This window comes from Mobula hypostoma, chromosome 4 (assembly GCF_963921235.1).
Source record: "Mobula hypostoma chromosome 4, sMobHyp1.1, whole genome shotgun sequence".
Taxonomy (NCBI): domain Eukaryota; kingdom Metazoa; phylum Chordata; class Chondrichthyes; order Myliobatiformes; family Myliobatidae; genus Mobula; species Mobula hypostoma.
This window is the reverse complement of record NC_086100.1, coordinates 38,253,842-38,268,281: the sequence shown is the minus strand read 5'-3', so window position 1 is coordinate 38,268,281 and position 14,440 is coordinate 38,253,842. Positions and strand designations below refer to the sequence as shown.

The following is a 14,440-nucleotide window of genomic DNA, read 5'->3' as shown; positions in this document are numbered from 1 at the left end:
CCCTCTTTCTGCTTTCCTCAGGGATCGCTCCCTATGTGACTCCCTTGTCCATTCGCCCCCCCCCATCCCTTCCCGCTGATCTCCCTCCCGGCACTTATCCTTGTAAGCGGAACAAGTGCTACACATGCCCTTACACTTCCTCCCTCACCACCATTCAGGGCCCCAGACAGTCCTTCCAGGTGAGGCGACACTTCACCTGTGAGTCGGCTGGTGTGATATACTGCGTCCAGTGCTCCTGGTGTGGCCTTCAATATATTGGTGAGACCCGACGCAGACAGGGAGACTGTTTCGTTGAACACCTACGCTCTGTCCACCAAGGAAAGCAGGATCTCCCAGTGGCCACACATTTTAATTCCACGTCCCATTCCCATTCTGATATGTCTATCCACGGCCTCCTCTACTGTCAAGATGAAGCCACACTCAGGTTGGAGGAAAAACACCTTATATTCCGTCTGGGTAGCCTCCAACCTGATGGCATGAACATTGACTTCTCTAACTTCCGTTAATGTCCCTCCTCCCATTCTTACCCCATCACTTATTTATTTCTCTCTCTCTCTCTCTCTCTCTCCCCCCCCCACTCTCTCTCTCTTTCTCTCTCTCCCCCCCCAGGTTTTTCCTCTCTTTTTTCTCTCTCTGTCCCTCTCACAGTAATTCCTTGCCTGCTTTCCATCTTCCTCTGGTGCTCTCCTCCCCCTTTCTTTCTCCCTAGGCCTCCCGTCCCATGATCCTCTCCATTCTCCAGCCTTGTATCCCTTTTTACCAATCAACTTTCCAGCTCTTAGCTCTATCCCTCCCCCTCCTGTCTTCTCCTATCATTTCGGATCTCCCCCTCCCACTTTCAAATCTCTTACTATCTCTTCTTTCAGTTAGTCCTGACAAAGGGTCTCGGCTCGAAACGTTGACTGTGCTTCTTCCTATGGATGCTGTCTAGCTTGCTGTGTTCCACCAGCATTTTGTGTGTGTTTTGAGTATTCTGTTCAGTTTGGTCCTCTCATTTTAGGAAGGATGTGGAAGCTTTAGGGAGAGCGCAGAGGAGACTTATCAGGATGCTTCATTGATTGGAGAATATTTCTTATGAGGATAGGTAGAATGAGCTACAGCTTTTCTCTTTGGAATGAAGGAGGATAAGTGGTGACTTGATAGAGGTGCATAAGATGATAAAACACATGGCCAGTATAGACAGCCAGAGACGATCAGAGGTAATATTTTTACACAGAGAATGGTGGGTGCGTGAAATATGCAGCCAGGTGGTAGTAAAGGGAGATACATTAGCGACATTTAAGAGTCTCTCGGATGGGCACTTGAATGAAAACAACTGAGGGACTATGTGAGAGGAAAAGGTTAGATTTATCTTAGAGTAGGTTAAAAGGTCAGCAGAACATTGTGGGATGGAGGTCCCGTACTGTTCTATATTCTATGTTCTATTTACAGTACCTCAGGAAGGAGGGGTGGTGCATATGCTCCTGTCTACATCAATGTTTTGAGATTGAGAAGATTGAGAGCTTCAAGTTCCTAGGAGTGAACATCACCAATATCTTGTCCTGGTCAAGCCACGAGGACTCCTAACTCAACAAAACTCACCAAGGATTCTGTTTCATCAGGAAACTAAATAAATTTTGCATATCCATGTCAACCCATGCCAATATTTATCGATGCACTATAGAAAGCATCCTGTCCGTATGCATAATGGTTTGGTATAGCAACTGCTCAGCATGTGACCACAAGAAACTGCTGAGAACAGGGGACCTAGCTCAGCACATCACATAATCGGCTGCCCTCTGCAACTCTGCCTAAACTTTTCACTGCCTCAGTAAAGCAGCCAACATAATCAAAGACCCCACCCACCCCAGACACTCTCTCCTCTTCCCTCTTCCATCGGGCAAAAAATACCAAAGCCTGAGAGCACATATCACCAGGCTCAAGGACAGCTTTCGCCCTGCTGTTACAGTATTAAACTATTAAATGGCTCCCTGATATGATAAGATAGACTCTTGACTTCACAAACTACCTCATTATTATCTTGCACCTTACTTATTGTTCAACTGCACTGCAGTTTCTCTATAGCTGTTACAATTTATTCTGCATGAAATTTTTGCAGAACTTGAGGAAAACCTCAGGCAACTCTGGTCATTTATATCAGGATATGTTTTCACGGTGAAAAGTTCTTAATTTAAAATCTACCAGGGAAACAAATACAAATTATTGTAATGGTCAAATGTAACTAATATTCCCAGAATGTACATTTTCACTCAAATTTGAAATGTGAGACATTCAAACTTTACTTTTACTTTTTCCACTGTGAAAACAGCATTAATCAATTGTTAAACTTTCACTTTAACTTAACAATGAACTCCAATCCATTCTTTTAAAAAGTGCAAGAACTGGCACAATAATTTCATGACCTGATTGTTCAACCAGTAAAAATTTCCTCTCTGCATCAGTAAATAGATCCTTGATAGGTCAATCAGTTAATAACACGTGGAATTTATCTAACTAATATTAATCAAAACCAATTGTCAATGTCCCTTACTACTGTAGTGTCGTTGGAGATGTTGCTGCTCAGGTAGCTGAACTGCTCAACTGTGGTGAGAGGGTGGTCGTCAATGGTGATCTGAGGTGGGTTGTAAACACCACATGGGGACTTCTGATGGCGGATCATTGTTTTCTTCAGACTGACCGCTAACCCAGTAGCCCTTGTAGCCTTGGTGAACTGTGACTGCAACCTGTCGTGCGTCCTCTGTGTGCGTGAGAAGAGCACAGTTGTCCACATTCTGATCGAGAATGGGCAGCAGTGCCTTTGGGCACTTCCAGAAACATATGTGAAAGAACCACCAGCTGCATCTGTCCACAAAAATCCAGGTATACAAGGCTGCTGTCATCACAACACTGCTATATGGCCCCTAAGCTTGGGTGTTGTTCCGTAAGTAAATTGAGTTGCTCGAGCGCTTCCATCAGTGCTGCCTCCGCTCCATCATGGGTATCAGCTGGCAGGATTGTGTCTCCAACAGCAAGGTCCTGGAGAAGGCTCAACTTCCAAGCATTGAAGCCACTTTGCTGTTCAAGCATCTCCGTTGGTCAGGCCACACGTAACGTAAAGACAACTTCAGGTTACCAAAAGCAGTATTCTAGGAAAACTCTCTCAGGGCAAGAAAGATCGTGGTGCCCGTGCAAGAGGTACAAAGACTAACTTAAGTAGTAGCTCTTTCAGGCAAATATCAAGGACAACGAGTGGCAGCAGCTGGCTTCTGACAGAGACTGCTGGAGAATGTTGATCCATGGATCAGCCAAGAATTTTGAGGAATCCAGAAGAGCTACTGCTGAAGAGGAAGGGAGATACAGGAAGTATCCTACTACCCAAGCGCCTGCATCCCAGCTGTTCCCGTGTCCCTACTGTTCCAGAGTCTGCAGGTCCAGAATAGCCGATCATGCCATCGCGTTTGAGGACTCTTTTTCCCTCCTAATCTTTGCATGCGAAGAACCAGCCATCATTAAGCAGAAATAGCAAACAGTAAAAAAACACAGAGATAAGTTCATCACCAGTTCTTAAAAGACTAGTTACAAGTGTGTGTATATCAGAGCTAGCTCATTGCTCATGAATCATTGCTTTGAATTAGGTTCCATTATTTCTTAAATTTCATTTTTCTCATCTGTTCATAAAATATAGGAGGAGACCATTTGGGCAATTGAGTTCATGCTAGATTTCAAAGTAATCACATCAATCCCACTCCCCACTAGTTCCTGACAAATGGAACCAAATAAAAATTCCTCACTTTAGTAGAATCTGTCACAAACACAAAATAATCTGCAGATGCTGGGGTCAAAGCAACACTCACAACACGCTGGAGGATCTCAGCAGGTTGGGCAGCATCCGTGGAAAAACTCTACTAGAGTTCTCAGTAGAGTTTTTCCATGGATGCTGCCCGACCTGCTGAGTTCCTCCAGCGTGTTGTGAGTAGAATCTGTCACCATCTATTTAATGCATGGCTACTAAATTGTATAAAATTGAACCAAGAAAATGTCAGGAACATTGGGGTTTGAGAGGAGAACATGATTCTAGAACCTTGCTGCAAAATTCAGGTACAAACGAACACAGATCACAACTAGCTTACTAGCACTTGAATACACAGTTTCAGCCAAAACCGCAGAAGGAAGTCCTCTACCTAAATTCACAAATAATCACCAAGTTGTTTCCAGAATGTTTGAGATTCTTCTTCCAGAAAAGACCTGGCCTGACCCAATTAACTATTTGTCTCACCGTGACAGCTGGACTATTCCTTCCCTTCTCAAGGACTATATTTTCAGTTCAAGTGGTGAGTAAATGAAACAAAATTAAAACTTTCTTTCATTCACAAAGGGTACATTGATTGCCTAAGCTGGTGGTGAGATGTCTTCTTGAAAATATGTGGTTCTTTTGGTGAAGGCACTTCAACTGTGGAAACTTGTGAGGAATTCCATGATTAGACTTGATGTCATTGAAAGGACAGCAATATATTTCAGTCAGGATATTATGTAATTTAGCAAGGAACCTGTAGGTGGTGGTGTTCTCAAACATTTGTTGCTTTATCCTTCTGGATGGTAGACATTTTTGGATGTTGGAGGTGCTGACACTGTAGCCTTGTTGAGAATGGCACTGAATGTTGCAAATTGCTAACAATGCAGATGGGTGAAAGTAGTGAACGGTTAGCAGATAGGATTTCAGTCAATTGAGCTGTTTTGTCCTGACTGATGATGAACCCCTTGTGGTTGTTAGAGCTGTACTCATAAACACAAGTGGAGAGTATTCAAACAAATTTCTAAAGTGTGCCTTGTGGTTGATGAAAAGGCACTGGGGAGCCATAAGGTGAGACTCTGTCTGCAAGATACCCAGCCTCTTGCAGGAGCCTCAGGCTAGCATGGATGAGTACACTGAGACACAAAATATTCTGCAGATGCTGGGGTCAAAGCAACACTCACAACATGCTAGAGGAACTCAGCAGGTGGGGCAGCATCCATGGAAACAATCAGTCAATGTTTCGGGACGGAACCCTTCGTCAGGACTGAAGAGAGGAAGGGCAGAGGCCCTATAAAGAAGGTGGGGGGAGGATGGGAAGGAGAAGGCTGGTAGTCATAGTCATAGTCATACTTTATTGATCCCGGGGGAAATTGGTTTTCGTTACAGTTGCACCATAAATAATTAAATAGTAATAAAACCGTAAATAATTAAATAGTAATATGTAAATTATGCCAGTAAATTATGAAATAAGTCCAGGACCAGCCTATTGGCTCAGGGTGTCTGACCCTCCAAGGGAGGAGTTGTGAAGTTTGATGGCCACAGGCAGGAATGACTTCCTATGATGCTCTGTGTTGCATCTCGGTGGAATGAGTCTCTGGCTGAATGTACTCCTGTGCCCAACCAGTATATCATGTAGTGGATGGGAGACATTGTCCAAGATGGTATGCAACTTGGACAGCATCCTCTTTTCTGACACCACCGTCAGAGAGTCCAGTTCCATCCCCACAACATCACTGGCCTTACGAATGAGTTTGTTGATTCTATTGGTGTCTGTTCCAGGTGAAAAACCAGTAAGGGGAAAGATAAAGGGGTGGGGGAGGGTAAGCAGGGAGGTGATAGGCAGGAAAGGTGAAGAAGGAATAGGGGAAAGCACAATGGGTAGTAGAAGGAGGCGGAACCATGAGGGAGGTAGTAGGCAGCTTCTACTACCCATTGTGTTTTCCCCTATTCCTTCTTCACCTTTCCTGCCTATCACCTCCCTGCTTCCCCTTCCCCACTCCTTTATCTTTCCCCTTACTGGTTTTTCACCTGGAACCTACCAGCCTTCTCCTTCCCACCCTCCCCCCACCTTCTTTATAGGGCCCCTGCCCTCACCCTCTTCAGTCCTGACAAAGGGTCTCAGCCCGAAATGTCGACTGTTCGTTCCCACGGATGCTGCCGGACCTGCTGAATTCCTCCAGCGTGTTGTGAGTGTTGCTGGGTACACTGAGAAATTCTTTTAATTCTAAGCATTCTTTTAGTAACAAAATTATAACAAATTTGTACACTCAATCAAAGCAACAGAAATTAACAAGCAAGTTGGTTTTACCATTGGATAGGTAATGGTGTCAGTAGTTAATAGATTTAGGTTCAAGGATGTAAAATTAGCTATCTTCCACATCTGTCAAAAAAAAATGCAGGGAGGGTTCTATTAGCAGAAGAAGTCATACCTGGGTTTTTGGATCTAAGTGATATTATGAATGATCCTTGTTTTCAGCAAAGACCGAGAAGCTATTAGTCTAAGAAACAAGGTAGGAATAAGAGAGAAAACTACAAACAAATGGGAAAGAATGCACATGTAAAACCTGTTCTACTGTCAATATTATGATAAAGTGCGGGAAATACTAAATCCGGCCAAATGGTGCTTAGCAAACACTCAGTTTCCTTACAAAATGAGCAAGCACAAAAGCAAACTATATCAGTATTAAGTAATGTTCTGCTAAGGAACAATAGTAACATCTGATCCAGGCAAAGTGAGTTATCCTTTTGAAAATAATGAGCAAATATACAAAGCCTTTGTTAGTCCTGTACACAATCATATTTATCATAAATGATGCCATTCAAAATTAGTGTTATTTTTTTGCACGTTTGACATGTCTACGGATACTGATAAAGATATGTACTGTAAAGGAAGTATAGTTAAATATGTTATATTTGTTTCATTCTGTAGATCTGCATCTGCAATGAATAAATGATAAATCCTCGGGAAAAATACACTTAATTTGCTCATAATTGTTGAATAGCTCATATGCCATTCAGTGTTTTTAAGTTTTTACCCAATAGCCTTTAATCCATTCCTTCCCACAACAGTTAAAGGTAATGAGATTATCATGAACAAAGTTCAATATTTATCTTGATGCAGCCCTTTCATTGAAGTGGTCGTAAAGATCATGAGGCCAAATTCCAAATGTTTTATCATTTTCATTATTCATACATCTTTCTTGCACTTTGCACGTTCTACTTCTTTTTGAGGAATGTACAGAATGCAAAACATTTGTTTGCATAAATAGAAATTACTTGAAACATTAGATTAACCAGCATATATGTTCATTTTATTAAGTAGTTTTTTTTTTCTTTGAGTGGTGCAGAACTGAGATGATAGACTCACATTTTCTGGGGTCAGTTCATCTGTACTATTATTCACTGCTTGCTGCACAGCTCTAGCTATGTTGTTAGACACTTACTAAATGGGAAAATCATAGTTTAGCTGAGAATTCAGATTTCAATTTTTTTAGAGCAATACAGCACAGGCACTTCAGCCCAACTTACATATGCTGACCAAAATGCTTACCTAAACTAATCCAATTTGCCGGCATTTGGGCAACACGTGCAAAATTCTGGAGGATCTCAGCAGGCCAGGTAGCATCAATGGAAAAGAGTAAACAGTCAATGTTTTGGGCTGAGAACACTCGCATTTGGCCTATGTCCATCTAAACCCTCCCTATCTATGTTTCTTGTAATTGTATCCACCTCTACCATCTCCTTTGCAACTTGTTCCACATATCACCCTATGTGTGAAATACTTGCCCTTCATGTCCCCTTTCAATTAATCCCCTTTTACCTTAAATCTACCCCCTCTAGTTTTACACTTCCCATTCTAGGAAAAAGACAAGAACATCTATCCTATCCATGCAACTTGTAATTTTATAAGCCTCAATAAGTTCAACCCTCAACTTCCTTCACCCAGGGAAGACAATCCAAGCATATCCGATCTCTCCTTATATCTCATGCCTTCCAATTTATTAGCAATACAGCACAGATTAGGCCCTTCCAACCCTTTGAGCTATGCTGCCCCAGCAATCCTGATAAAACACAATAAACTCTAATCTAATCACAGGACAATTTACAATGACCAATTAACCTACTCAGTACTATTTGGACTGTGAGCAGAAACTGGAGCAGCTGGGGAAAACCCAAGTGTTCTACAACCATACAGACAACGCTGGAATTAAACTCCGAACACTGGACCATGCTGAGCTATAGTAGTGTCGCACTAACCACTACGCTACTGTGCTGCCCAATATTTCACCCTGATGCACTCTTTCCAACTTGAACAAATCCATTCTGTGGCACGGCTACCAGAACTGCATAAACCAGTCCAAATGAGGTCTCATTAACGTTTTGTACAGCCATAACCTTCCCAGTTTTTGTACTCAATACCACAGCTGAAGAAGGCAGGCACACCAGCCAGCTTACCGGTGTAACATGCATTTCAGCAGGGTGGTTGAATCAAAATTTGTTAGTGGCTTCAGAAACCTGATTGTAGTAGAAAAGGTGACTGAAACAGATAAGCTTTTGGAACAAAGGAAAATATATCAGAAAGATGTCCATTACATACAGGCAGGATCACACTGAAAATGGTTGTACTCATTTGAGCACTTGCCTCTTGCCAATCTCTGACAACCAGTGATAGAAACTTTGATACTGCTAGCTGAAGCTTCTGCTGAAAGAGTCCCATTATGATGTTCCAATTGGCAGTGGTCACATCAATAGAACCCCAATTAGATTCCAACACAACATGGGCATACTCTACCACTGGTAGTCAATGCACACTATCTTAATCACAGTTTGTAAATCATTGACCAAGATACTTTATTTGAACAACTTCAACAAATATTGACCCTTCACTCCACCTCAATGTTTGACCATCCATTACCTCCTCCCATTTTACCTACTAGGACTCTGTGAAGAAGATATTTTCCTTCCAGTCAGGAAGAGAATCAGCAGATCTGCAGCTTAAAATAGAATTTGTCAGAGGGCAGCACAGTAGCGTAGTGGTTAGTGCGACACTACTATAGCTCAGCATGGTCCAGTGTTCGGAGTTTAATTCCAGCATTGTCTGTATGGTTGTAGAACACTTGGGTTTTCCCCAGCTGCTCCGGTTTCTGCCCACAGTCCAAATAGTACTGAGTAGGTTAATTGGTCATTGTAAATTGTCCTGTGATTAGATTAGAATTCATTGCGTTTTGTCAGGATTGCTGGGGCAGCATAGCTCAAAGGGTTGGAAGGGCCTAATCTGTGCTGTATTGCTAATAAATTGGAAGGCATGAGATATAAGGAGAGATCGGATATGCTTGGATTGTCTGTTCTAAATGGACATTCCTCTATTCTGAAGTTGTGCTTTCTGGTCCCAGACTCCTCACTATAGGAAATATCCTCTCCACATCCACTCTATCTAGGCCTTTCAACATTAGATAGGTTTCAATTATATCCCACCTCGTTCTTCTAAATTCCAGTGAGTACAGACCCAGAGCCATCAAAAGCTCTTCATATGATAAGCATTTCAATCCCGGAATCATTTTTGTGAACCTCCTTTGAACCCTCTCCAATCTCAGCTCATCCTTATTTAAATAAGAGCACAAAACTGGTTACATAATATAGTTGACCAGGTTACTTCTTTGTCATTGGAGTATACTACTTTAATTGCAGGAAGAGAACACCATCCTTCAAATGAATTGTAAAATTTTAAACAAACTTACTTTATATAGACAGGCCATCAAGCATTCTGGAGTCAGTGTCCACTTGTCTGTGTTTACTGATTAAAGAGCAATCAGTTCCACTACACTTAGCTAATACCCACTACCAGTACTTCTTAGGGAATGCAAACACGAGAAATTCTGCAGATGCTGGAAATTCAAGCAACACACATCAAAGTTGCTGGTGAACGCAGCAGGTCAGGCGGCATCTCTAGGAAGAGGTACAGTCGACATTTCGGGCCGAGACCCTTCACAGGACTAACTGAAGGCAGAGCTAGTAAAAGATTTGAAAGTGGGAGGGGAAGGGGGAGATCCAAAATGATAGGAGAAGACAGGAGGGGGAGCGATGGAGCCAAGAGCTGGACAGGTGATTGGCAAAAGGGATAAGAGAGGATCATGGGACAGGAGGCCCAGGGAGAAGGAAAAAGGGGGGGGGGAACCCAGAGGATGGGCAAGGGGTATAGTCAGAGGGACAGAGGGAGAAAAAGGAGAGTGAGAGAAAGAATGTGTGTATAAAAATAACGAATGGGCTACGAGGGGGAGATGGGGCATTAGCAGAAGTTAGAGAAGTCAATGTTCATGCCATCAGGTTGGAGGCTACCCAGACGGAATATAAGGTGTTGTTCCTCCAACCTGAATGTGGCTTCATCTTTACAGTAGAGGAGGCCGTGGATAGACATGTCAGAATGGGAGGAACAACACCTTATATTCCATCTGGGTAGCCTCCAACCTGATGGCATGAACATTGACTTCTCTAACTTCCGCTAATGCCCCACCTCCCCCTCGTAGCCCACCCGTTATTTATATACACACATTTTTTCTCTCACTCTCCTATTTCTCCCGCTGTCCCTCTGACTATACCCCTTGCCCAACCTCTGGGTTCCCCCCCTCCCCCTTTTTCCTTCTCCCTGGGCCTCCTGTCCCATGATCCTCTCATATCCCCTTTGCCAATCACCTGTCCAGCTCTTGGCTCCATCCCTCCCCCTCCTGTCTTCTCCTATCATTTTGGATCTCCCCCTCCCCCTCCCACTTTCAAATCTCTTACTAGCTCTTCCTTCAGTTAGTCCTGACGAAGGGTCTTGGCCTGAAACGTCGACTGTACTTCTTCCTAGAGATGCTGCCTGATCTGCTGCGTTCACCAGCAACTTTGATGTGTGTTACTTCTTTGGGAATAATACTTCTGCTTATTATTGAAAGAAACATTTTGTAAGAGCAGGCATTTCAGCCAACAGCCTGGAGAAGAGTTGCAACTCACGCAAGAGCAGCAACAGCAGATAACAGCAGTGGGAAAGGGGAAGCTGCAAGGGAAGGATGGCTGTTTGAAGTTAGAACAGGGCAGACAAGGTTAATGTCATCAGGCAAAGGGATCAGCATGATATGGGGATGACAACAAATAAAACACTTGTGTGTCAATATAATAACTGTATAAATGATTTACTAATCAGATACATCAGCATCAAATGTATCCTTAATTCTTCCACCAAGAAATGAAGTAACATATTGATATAATTTTCAGGGATTTTGCCTGCTGGCTGCTGATGGAGTAACAGCTCTTTGCTGGTGCTCCCAATTTATTTACTTTTCTCTCCAACCTTTTGAAATATTACTGTTAGATGGGTTATTATATTACTATGACTACCAAAGCAGCTTTGGAAGTTATTATGGGCTCAGTTCAAAAGCTTACTGAGGAGTTTCAACAGTTCAGAAAAGAAATCAGCGCTGAAATTAAACAAATAGGTACGAAACTAGAAGATATTCAAGCAATTCTAACCAAGCATGATAAGAAGCTAAAGGAACATGAAGATGTAATTATTTTACTGGACGAGAGAATGGATGATTTGCAAAAGCTGTATGAAAAACAATCCAAGTCCATCGAAATAATGAGACAGAAGATTATTGATCTGGAAAACAGAAGTAGGAGGAACAACTTATGAATCTTGGGACTTAAAGAACAAACGGAAGGAGATAATCCTAAAGAATTCTTTGCAAATCATTTGATGGAATTATTCCCTGATATTATGAAGTATCTGCCTTTGATTGATCATGCCCACAGGTTGTCTATCTACGGATCGACTTCAAAATCAAAACCAAGATCAGTCATTATATGTTTCCATGAATTTCAAATAAAGGATCGTCTGATTCGTGCTGCCTATGGAAAAGGTGTGATTGACTATCAAGATCAAAAGATTCGTATCGCTGAAGATTTTTCAACAGAAGTTATGGCAGAACGTGTTAAGTTTTAAAAAGTTGTGGCAGAGCTATACAGCCAAAATTTTAAACCCTCTTTTCGTTCTCCGGCTCGACTGAGAATTACAATGGAAGATGGATCATTTAAATGGTTTTATACGAAGGATCGGCGCAAGAATTTTTAGATTCAAAAGAATGACTGTATACATATATTGAATATATTAAAAATCTTGCATAAACAGAAATACTGCATATTTTAAAAAATGACTGTTTAATATTTTCAGTATGAATAATAGCTATTTCTGTTCGATAAACCTGTCTGAGCTTGTTTTTCACTGTATATTATTTAGTCTTGGTTGAAACAGTAAATAACCTTGAATTCTTTGGAACAGTTCCAACAGGCTTTCTAATGGAATGTGTTTAGGGGAGGTAGATGGCGGTTGTTCTTTGACCGAGTTTCTCTCTTTGGGAGGAGGGAAGGGGATGGGGAGTTCTTTTTTTCTTGAAGCTGATTTGGGAATCTAGTCAATTCTGTTGCTTAGCTAATATATCTCAAGGTTTATTATTTGGGTTTAATATACATTTTTTGATTGCTGCTTTCACCTTTCTTATAAATAGTTTTTAAATGGATCAAAGTATTAATTTACTTAGTTTTAACGTGAAAGGGCTAAATCATCCCATGAAAAGAAATAAGATTTTTGCCTATATTATAAAAATTGAGGTACCAATTGTTTTTCTTCAAGAAACCCATGTACATAAGTGTGATAATTCACGCCTTTTTAATCGATGGAGAGAATCTCCATTTCCATTCCTCGTTTCAAGCCAAAGCTAGAGGGGTTTTGATCTTTATAGATAATAAAGTTCCCTTTGTTCAACATAAAGTATTTTCTCATACTAATGGGTGTTTTGTTGTAGTATCAGGGAAACTAAACAAAAAATTAATGGTATTTGCCAATGTGTATGCTCCAAATATAGATGACCCAGGTTTCTTTGAGCGTTTTTTTCATTTTTGCCAGATCTAAGTCTGTACTCAGTGGTGATGGGTGGAGACTTTAATTGTTGCTTAGATCCAGTTTTAGATTGTTCATCTTCTAAACCAATGATACCAAATAAATCAGCTGTGTTTATTAAAACTTTTTTAATGAAATGTGGCATTGTTGATGCTTGCCGGTTTTTTCATCCAGTAGACAAGGAACATTTGTTTTTCTCTCATGTCCACTATACATATTCCAGGATTGATTCTTTTTTATTGATAGCCAAATGATTCCATCAGTTTGATCCTGTGAATATAAAGCAATTGCTGTTTCAGATTATGAGTCTTCCATTTTGCTTATTCTTAAAAAGAATAAGGATCCAACTGAATGCTCTTCTTATCGACCAATTTCTTTACTTAGTGTTGATACTAAGATCCTATCAAAAGTTTTGGCTCATAGGATTGAAAATATTTTACCATCTGTCATTTCTGATAACCAAACTGGATTTATCAAAAATCGATATTCTCACTTTAATATTCGTCAGTTATTAAATGTTATTTATTCTCCTTCTGATATGATATCGGATTGTGTGGTACCCCTAGATGCTGAGAAAGCTTTTGACAGAGTTAAATGGAATTATTTATTTAAAATTTTAGAAAAATTCAATTTTGGACCCGTTTTCATTCAACGGATTAAATTACTTTATTTAGCTCCTTCTGCTAGGGTTATCACTAATTCTCATAATTCCAAACCATTTAAGCTTCAACATGGCACTAGACAAGGCTTTCCATTGAGCTCTTTGCTTTTCGATCTGGGCTTAGAACCTTTAACCATTGCCTTTCAAGAATCTAATGATATCACCGGTATTTTAAGGAGAGACACTATTCATAAAATCTCGCTGTACGCTGATGATCTGCTGCTATTTATTTCTAATGTTGAGACTTCATCACCCCATGTGCTTTCTTTACTCTCCTGTTTTAGCCAGTACTCAGGTTATAAATTAAACCTACATAAAAGTGAACTTTTTCCTTTGAACAATTTGATACCAACAAATTCTTTTTAAAATTGTAAGAAACTAATTTACCTACTTAACTGTAACAATCACTAAAAACTGTAAGTGTCTATTTAAAGAAAATTTTCTAACCCTATTGAATCATGTAAAAAAAGATATTATTAAATTAATTGCCTCTTTCGTTATTGCTGATTGGTCGAATTAACTATCAAAATGAATATATTAGCTAAATTTATATATCTTTTTCAGGCATTGCCGGTTTTTATTCCTAAATCTTTTTTTGATTCTCTTGACTCTATTATATCTTCTTATATATGGAAGAATAAGCATTCTAGATTAAATAAAATTCATCTTCAGAAAGATAAAAAGAATAGAGGATTAGCCTTACCAAACTTCAGATTTTATTATTGGACAGTTAATATAAGAAATCTTACATTCTGGTTATATTACATTAATAGTGAGGATTGCCCGATGTGGATTTCTTTAGAGGTTAACTCTGTTAATAAATTTTCTATTATTTCCCTTCTTGGATTCTCACTTCCTTTGCCTCTGAGTAAGTTAACTGATAACCTGGTAGTTAAACACACTATGAGATTTTCGACACAATTCCAAAAATACTTTGCCTTATTGAGATTTTCTCTTTTGAGTCCCATTTTTTCTAATTATTTATTTAAACCCTTTATGATTGAGGCAACACACATAAAAGTTGCTGGTGAACGCAGCAGGCCAGGCAGCATCTCTAGGAAGAGGTGCAGTCGAC

General features: G+C 40.5%; 1 long non-coding RNA gene across 1 annotated transcript in view; it reads right to left on the bottom strand.

Annotated features, from left to right (window-relative positions):
* LOC134345262 (uncharacterized) overlaps window positions 1-14,440 on the bottom strand; it is a 699,247-nt gene that overhangs the window by 382,834 nt on the left and 301,973 nt on the right. The window lies entirely within an intron of this gene.